The sequence below is a fragment of the Rhipicephalus sanguineus genome, chromosome 7, assembly GCF_013339695.2.
Source record: "Rhipicephalus sanguineus isolate Rsan-2018 chromosome 7, BIME_Rsan_1.4, whole genome shotgun sequence".
NCBI classification, from domain to species: domain Eukaryota; kingdom Metazoa; phylum Arthropoda; class Arachnida; order Ixodida; family Ixodidae; genus Rhipicephalus; species Rhipicephalus sanguineus.
In genome coordinates, this window is record NC_051182.1 from 78,928,271 (window position 1) to 78,937,399 (window position 9,129).

Sequence of the window (9,129 nt, forward strand, 5' to 3'; positions counted from 1 at the left end):
CCACATCAGCACTCATAATTCGTGACAGATTTAGAAGGCGTGCCATAATTCAAGATTCCGGTACAACATTAATCACTCACCTAAACGAATATCGACACCTCTTGTTCCCTTGGCGTAGGAATTTCTGTTTAACAAGAAAAAATGAAGTTATTTTTACTAAATTACGATGTCGCGTTCCTAAATTAAACTTTTATATGCATAGATCTGGTCTGGCTCCTTCCCCTCTTTGCTCATTTTATAACTAGGACGAAACAATTGAACATTATTTCTTATCACGTAACCGCTTCAATTTACCGAGAAAAAACATTCTCAAAGCAGCGTTTAATCGAATTAGATTGGATTTCATTACTTCGAATATTATATCCTTGGGAGCCTCCTCATTAGGTCACTGTCACCGGGATGTCTGTTCCGCTGTACAAAAATTATTAATTGAATCAGGGCGATTTTGATTCTGCATTTTTAAATTAGCATTAATAATATATTCTAACCTTCTGTAATTCATTTTCACATGCGCCCACTTTTACCTATAAATTATTCGCTTCTTGGCCAATCCCCCAGAGTGGGTGTGAGCCATTTATAAAGGTCATCATCATCATCGTCATCATCAAGCGCGTGTCCGTGTTACTTCTTCGTCCTCGTTCTTGTTCTGCGCCAACGACTTTCTAACCAGCTACGCACCAACTAGCCCGACAACATACGTTATTGAAGAATGTCAGGGCTTATTGAGTGAATTGTTACGAACACTGCTGACAAGCTGGGCCGGAGACCTGAACGCAGCTGTTGAGCGATTAAACTCGGCCACAAGGATATCGCGGAAGGTAGTGTTATTTTAAAGCTGTTTTAAAACAAGAAGCCTGACGAATCAAGGTATGTCTTCCCGACGGGGTTTCTTCTGGTAGACTGTTAGTAGGCTTGGTAGGAATTTCGCGGACACGCTAGTCACGTCCTTATACTCACTCAAAATTGGATGTACTGAGGAAAGTCTGATGATGGTCTGAGGATGTACTGATGACATTCAAACATTGACTTATTGAGTATCGATCTCAACCTGGTTCGCCATCCACTGATGTGCGGCCATCATTGATGCGACTGCGCCGCCCCTTTATTCGAGATGTTCTATTGGCACCATAACAAAAAACCTGTGGAACGTTGCGAACAGGTTCTACATGGGTATCACGAATATTTTTCACGAAATTCGATGCAGTATTCCTATTCATTTTCTTCCGTCGCTTTAGAATTTACGGCAATTTTACGGGCGCTTACTACACGTCCTTACTTATGGGTAAATTGCGAGCAAATGACAATTTTCGCTGGTGGCAAAAAATTACGCATGGGCATCAATGTAGTCTCATACCTCCGGCCAAAAGAAGCCACAGGTACAGCATTTGTTTTCATTGGGAAGAACGTTCAATAATGTGGAGCGGTACATGGAAGCTGTTCGGTCGCCACCTTCCTGATGCCTCATTGAGTTTACTACTGTTGTGAGCGCTACAAATAGTTTCAGTTTCATACTCAAGTATTACGTACCGGCAATTTCCGGCCTACTTGTTTGAAAATGAGGCTGCACACCACAACTGAATGAATGATGAAGATAGGTTATTTACACCTTGCTCAATTTCAGTATTAAAAATGTCACGAGCATGGTATATGCGCTAGGCATTTCACACGTTTTCATTGTGGCACAGTCACCTAACTGTATGGTAAGTGATCTTATCGTGATAGCGTTACAGAGCTCGTTCCGCAGTAGTTCCGGTGTCGGTGTCGGCGTCGTTGGTTGTGAACGCAAAATCATCTTGTCCATGAGCGACAAATCAAGAAATATGCAAATTAAATAAATAATAAAAATTCTAGGCTCGAGTGAGAATCCAACTCAGGCCTCTGTGGGGCAAGGTGTTCTACAACAAAGACACGCTATTTCTTGAAAATACTTCGGGAAAAACACTATATGTACGTCATGTAACGGAAGGAGTCTCCTTAACGCATGTAATGTTGCGTGGCAGAAGTGTAGAATCGGGGCAGGTGTCACAAAAACGTCTGAATTGCGCAACGAGTGTTTGTTTCAGAGGCCCAACCATCACGAAGCGCTCAGACACATTTAATCACCATCAGCTGGAGAAGTATGAAGAAAGTGGGCAGCTGCGTAGGTTCGCGTGTTCCCTTACTGACACGTAGTGGGCCCTTCGCTTATTCGCAAAAGGAAGAATCATGGCGTAGTGCGAACTTAACAACTGCACTTACAGTAGGCATCCTAGGATAGTTTGAAACTGCCAATGTTACGCGCACAGTCGTTCTTTTCCTTAAGGAGCGGGTGAGGCGCGCACCGAAAACCAAAGCCAGGCTAGCAATTGAGAAGGCGATGCGCATGGGGCCTGATTACGCTATCGCGTTCATATATTGAAGGCGAAGCTCAAGCATGCTCTATGTAAAAAATTGCTGAAAGTGCAGTGACTCCTAGCCCAGCTAGGGTGTTTTTGAGTTCCACACGGTGAAGTCACAAGTTTACTAATGCAGACTAGTCACGGGAGTGTGAAATGATACCTGGCGGACAAGCTGAAAACCGTTTCAAGTCGTAGCACAAGGGGTGTAGAAAACAATAAATAAACGCAGCCAGCCAGAAAAGGCAAAGAAGAGGAAGAAGTGAGAACACGTTCTATCATGGCGACACGATGGCTCCTGGCTCAGTTCTTCTGTACCCGCTAATACCGTAGCGTCTACATTTTGGTGCCGAAACCCGGGACCAGGAATCTACTCTCGCTTCGCGTGTTCATCTCAACAACGACCTGACGCCTTCCACTAAATTCTATTACCTGAAGAGTTTCCTAGCCGGTGACGCACTAGCAACGATCGCGGGTTTGCCGACGACCGAATCATGTTACGCCGACGCTGTGGCTATGCTGAAGGAACGATTTGGCGACAAAACAACGATTATTCAGCACCATCTGACAGCACTGAGGAATCTTCCGAACGTGACATCAACCAACGACATCCGCGGTTTTCGAAGATTGTATGATGCCACGCAACTGAATATTCGCTGCCTTGGAGCCCTGAACGTGCCTACTCTGACATATTCAGCTATGCTCGTCGACATCTTGCAGGAGGCTCTACCACGTGACATCAGTCTCTCCTTCACTCGAGGAAAACGACACCGCGCCTTGACACAGTCATCTGACGTACGTGCTGCTCAAGTCTCTTCGTCGGGTTCACCAGCAGATGCGTCAAGTGCCTCGGATGCCGAGCTGAACGACCTTTTACTGTTCATGCGGGTAGAGCTCGAAAGCAGAGAACAGCACGCACTGCCACGTCAGAGGCCTCCTTTGGACGATCGCTTGGACCGGAGGCATAGTAGCATCCCGGCGGCATCAGTTTTGCAGGCCACGTCTATCGCAAGGTTCAAATGCTTCTTCTGCCGTACTGATCAGCATGGGACGTGGAGTTGCATCGCGGATATCCCTCTGGCGGTCAAGAAGGAGCAGCTGACAAATGATAACCGGTGCTTTCGCTGCACGTCAAAAGGTCACAGAGCGAAGGACTGTCGTGTCAAGCTCACCTGCAGTTCCTGCCGCGGAAGACACGCCTCAAGTATGTGCGACCCCAATTACCGGAGGATTTCGACGACGACAGGCCCATCAGGAAGCGCCACGGTGTGTGTTTCTTCGAACGCTCTTTCGGCCTGCAATAACGTATCGTCCACTGGCCAACCACCTAAGGACAACGCGGTGTACCTACAGACATTCCGCACTGAATTGGCCAACAAAGACAGGAGGCAATGCGTTCGAGGGATTCTGGATGGAGGAAGCCAAAGAAGTTTCATCAAGGAAGATGTAGCTCGTATGCTTAGTCTGAACGTGGTCAGACAGACACGGTTGTCACTGAATACCTTCGGAAGCACTTGCTCTTCAGCGCCACAAAAGCGGAACGTGGTTGAAATACAGCTTCAAAATAGATACAACAAGGCTGACATTCGCATAGAAGCTGTAGTCGTCCCTGCCATTTGCCACGATGTGACTGTACCGTCAGCGAACAACATATTTATTCAAGAGTTAAGAGGACAAGGAAAGTTGCTTGCGAACGACTACTGGCCTAAGGACGCAAGAGACACCGGAATCGGTTTGCTAATAGGTTCGGACTATATGTGGCAAGTAATCACCGGTGAAGTTGTCCGAAGTCCAGACGTTCCAGGTCTAGTAGCAATGGAGACAATATTTGGTTGGACGGTACAGGGACCTATTAGCCACAAGACCCTTTTGGACTGTGGAACTCATCTCCTTGTCAGCGTCCTGCGTGTGATGCAGCAGAAGAGGAATCGACAGCAGAAATCCTACAGTCCTTCTGGCGACTGGACTCTATGGGCATTACTGACTCCAGCGAATGTCTCTCCGACCGGAACCTTCTACAGTTTAAGGAGACCGTTAGGAAGACTGGCGGCCGGTACTCGGTGGCACTACCATGGAAAGAAGATCGCAAGCATCTTCTAGGCGACAACCGTGACACAGCAATCAACCGGCTTCACAAGCTCGTCAAAAGGCTCTCTCAGCATGGTGGCTTAACAGAGAAATATGACACGACAATACGTCAATACTTGCAAATGGGACATGCTGAAGTGGTGCCGGACCGAAACGCTGATAATACCGTGTACTATATGCCGCATCGCGAGGTTGTACGATAAGACTCGCTGACCACAAAATTGCGAGTAGTGTTCGACGCGTCATCGCATGCCAAAGGATACATGTCACTCAACGACTGTTTGGACAAAGGAACCAACCTTAATCCTAATCTGCTTCAAGTGTTCCTTCGTTTTCGATGCTACCCGATAGCCATCAACGCCGATATCGAGAAAGCTTTCCTGCAGATAGAAATACAGGAACCGGACCGAGATGCCTTTCGGTTTCTGTGGTTTGAGAACGTGCCTCGTGGTGTAAACGACAGCATAGTCGAATGGCGAATGACACGTGTACCATTTGGATCGACATCAAGCCCTTTCCTGCTGATGGCAACGATACATCACCACTTGGACAACGTTGGCGGAGAACAAAGAACATTGGCCCGAACACTGAAGCAGAGTTTCTATGTGGACGACTTGCTTATAGGAGCCGATAGTTTTGACGAAGGCTTAGACGTGTACAACAAGGCAAGGTCGATCTTGGAAGACGCTGCAATGAACCTGCGGAAGTGGAAGACAAATGACACTCGGCTCCGGGAAGTTTTCTCGAATAACGAAGAGTTTGTGGAAGGATTTGACGGTACTTCAGCAATGGTTCTAGGTATGCTCTGGAACACCGAAGAAGATTACTTGGCATGTTCTTCAAAGTCTGTCACGCAGTTCCTGCTTTCGGGGAAGGAGAACACGAAGCGGACCATCTTAAGAACAGCTTCCAGAATATTCGACCCTCTCGGCATTCTTTCGCCTTTCACGGTAACTGCGAAAATCTTATTCCAGAAGCTATGGTTGTTACGGACACCATGGGATTCCAAGTTACCTATTGAAATCGAGAAGGCATGGAAAGAATGGTGTTCTGAAGTTGCTCAGCTATGCCTTATTAAGATACCTCGCTACGTCCTGAGTCATCCGAAAGCAGAAATCACCACGACGCAAGTCCATATCTTCGTTGACGCTAGTCCAAGGGCTTATGGAGCATGCGCATACCTTAGAACAGTGGACCTCAATGGCCGTTGTGGTACGAAGATATCGTAGCAAAGTCTCGAGTGGCACCCATAAAATCCTTGACAATGCCAAAGTTGGAACTAATGGGTGCTATTGTAGGAGCGAGACTACTAAAGTACCTCAGGAAGTCCTGGGACACCGTACAGTTCGCAAATATCATGTGGTCAGACTCTACAATTGTGCTGAGCTGGATTCGCGCACAGCAAGATAAACTCAGCCCTTTTGTGAGAAACAGAGTGGCTGAGATAGCTGACTGTACCGACAGACTTCAATGGCGTTATTGTCCTGGAGAGGAGAACCCATCTGATTATCTTACACGGGGATTATCAGCAGCAGCGCTTCGCGAATGCCTCAGCTGGTGGAACGGCCCAGAATGGTTGATTCAGCCCGAAACCACTTGGCCGGTCGAACCCCATCCGGTTGGCGATCCAGAAAATGACAACGAACAAGAAGTTCCTCAGACAGAACTACTTCTACACATACGAGAACCACTTGAAGATGTCATAAACGTCAAGAAGTACAGCAGCTTGACCAGGCTTCTTCGTGTTACGGCGTTAGTTACAAGGTTTGTGGAAAGAACACGGCGCGCACCAGAACCACATACGGGGCCTATTGTCGCAGAAGAGCTGAATTTGGCCGAGAAGTTCTGGATAATAAGAGCTCAGCGAGAAGCTTTCTCTCAAGAAATGGGGCAACTGTCCAACGGACTCGAGATCTCAAGACGGTCTATTCTTCATGACCTGCATCCATGTTTGGATACAGAAGGACAACTTCATCTTCGTGGACGCCTACAGAGGGCGCAACTCTCAGTTCAAGAAAAACATCCACTGATTTTGCCTCAGAACCATGACTTCACGAGACTAGTGATTAGGGAAGCGCATTGCCGTGCTTTACATGGCGGTGTATCAGCTACACTGACAATACTTCGTGAGCGGTTCTGGATTATTCATGCACGCCAGGAGAGAAAGAAATTGATCCACAACTGTTACCTCTGCAAACGATTCCGAACGAAGCCCATGAATGTGGAACATGCCCCACTGCCAGAAGATCGAGCTACTATGTCTCACCCGTTTGAAGTTGTCGGAATCGATTTTGCAGGCCCGTTGTATGTGAAATTCAACAAGCGTGAGGCCCAGTGTACCAAGGTTTATATTGTGTTATTTACCTGCGCAACAACAAGAGCGGTACATCTGGAACTGGCAGACTTCCTCTCAGCGGACAGTTTCATTCTTGCCTACAGGAGGTTTTTTGCTCGTAGAGGAATGCCTCGAACAGTTTACTCTGACAACGCGTTGACGTTCAAGAAGGCAAGCAAAGAGCTGCGGGACATAGGGAAACTTATAAGTGGATCCCCGTTTGCTACATTTCTCGCCAACCATCGAATATCGTGGAAATTCCTTGTGCCCAACGCCCCGTGGTGGGGTGGCTGGTGGGAAAGGCTCATCCGATCGATCAAGTCAGCTCTTCGAAAAGTTCTTGGGAAAAGCAGTCTAGGAAGCGAAGAGTTGATGACATTACTTCTAGAAGTCGAAGCTGTGATCAACTCTCGTCCTCTGACATATACGTACACGCAGGCAGGAGAACCGTCACCGGTGTGCCCGGCTCAATTTCTCATCGGGAGTTCGATCCTGGCTCATCCGGAACCTGACCGATGTGAAACTTCAACCTGGCCGCAGACTACTAGGAATGGTGTTATCCGGAAGCTGGAGTATCGTCAGAGGCTGTTGAATCATCTGTGGCAAAGATGGAGAAAGGAGTATCTCCTGGAATTGCGGTCTCTGCATCGGTATCCGCAAGAATCTAACCGAAGTTTAACGCTAGACGATGTCGTGCTACTACAAGACGACAAGAAGAATCGGTGTTTTTGGCAGCTAGGTCGAATATTGGAAGTGCACCCCGGTCGTGATGGTCTGGTGCGGGCTTACACCATCAAGACACAAGACGGAAAAGTGTTTAAAAGACCCGCTCAAGCTCTGCATCACCTGGAAATGCCTACTACTTCTGGGGCGGGGCAGGATGTAGAAAACAATAAATAAACGCAGCCAGCCAGAAAAGGCAAAGAAGAGGAAGAAGTGAGAACACGTTCTATCATGGCGACACGATGGCTCCTGGCTCAGTTCTTCTGTACCCGCTAATACCGTAGCGTCTACAAGGGGAATAAAAGTGCGCGTGTGGTGGTGCATGCCGGTACGGTCGCGTCATCTCCCATACTACATTTTGTTTACACGTACTTCACGTATGTAGAATGGATATAACTTATAATTGTTATAAGGATCGCTTGCGTTGGTGTGGTTCCGTCGTTGTCCTCAAAGTGGTGCGCAATAACGTAACAATGAATGAATATTGTTTGATGTCTATTGTTAGTTATATCTGTGACATGTAAACTGACGCGCAAGTAAGTTTTCACCTTACAGGAGACATACAATTTAGTATCATATAAAACCATTCAACAGAAGTCATGCACAGAATATAGCCGCATGGATTTCAGTATCCCGACATAGATGGTACGAAATCCTTGTGTTGTGGAACCCATACACGTAGAAATTTGTTTGGTACACAAGTATCTGGAAGTGTCACGTATGGTACCCGGTGTCATGCGGATTCCGTATTGCTATAGTGACGTATGTACAGATGCATACCGTTCATACCTACCAAGTTTTCTCTACGGATCTCTGTTTTCTCAGCACTATTTTCCAACCCTTCGCTACTTATCGTCTATTTTTGCTAAAAATTCCGGTTTAGCCGTGTAAACTGCGTCGTCATGTCGTGACAAGTGGCGCGGATGAAACAGGACAGATGCGCTTGTGCACACCTTGTCTCGTGGCTTTATGCTGCAGATGCCGCGCTGCCGAACGCAAGCACGCACTCCGACAGCACGCGGCCATGGTGGATTCGACAAGGGGTCGTTATGGTACCTCGGATGATACTTGAAGAAGGTTCCGCTTTGTGTGAACTTGAGTTTGGCTAAAGGGGATCGCTAAGGGCAATTTCTGTTGTCAAAAGGCGGTAAGAAGCCGGAAGGCTAAGGAACACAATAGATAAGGGTGAGGTAGGTTTGTGAATATAGTGGTAATGTTGTTGCCCTTCACCAGACTTCACCATAGTTCACTAGAAGACTAAACGTAAGAATTGTAATATGGTACAGAGGAGACAGATGGGAATCAGTGGTAAAGGATATTTCAGGGCGCACAAAAATGAGGCGAAGGTGGGGAAACTGGGCGTTAGATTGTGTGAAGTTGCAGATTGGATAAAACTTTGTTAGACGTTTAAAATAGCAGAATCTATGAGAGAGAAGAATTTCATGAAATGGAGGTCCTTGGCTCGGATCAAAGGCAGAAGCTATGGCTAAAGGAGCAGGGAATGCCTCTTAAATAAATTTTGTAGAGAGGACAGAGAGGGCGCGAACGTAACTTTTCGAGCGCAGCGGCCAATATTTCTGGGAAAGAACACGTCAATTTATTCAACTC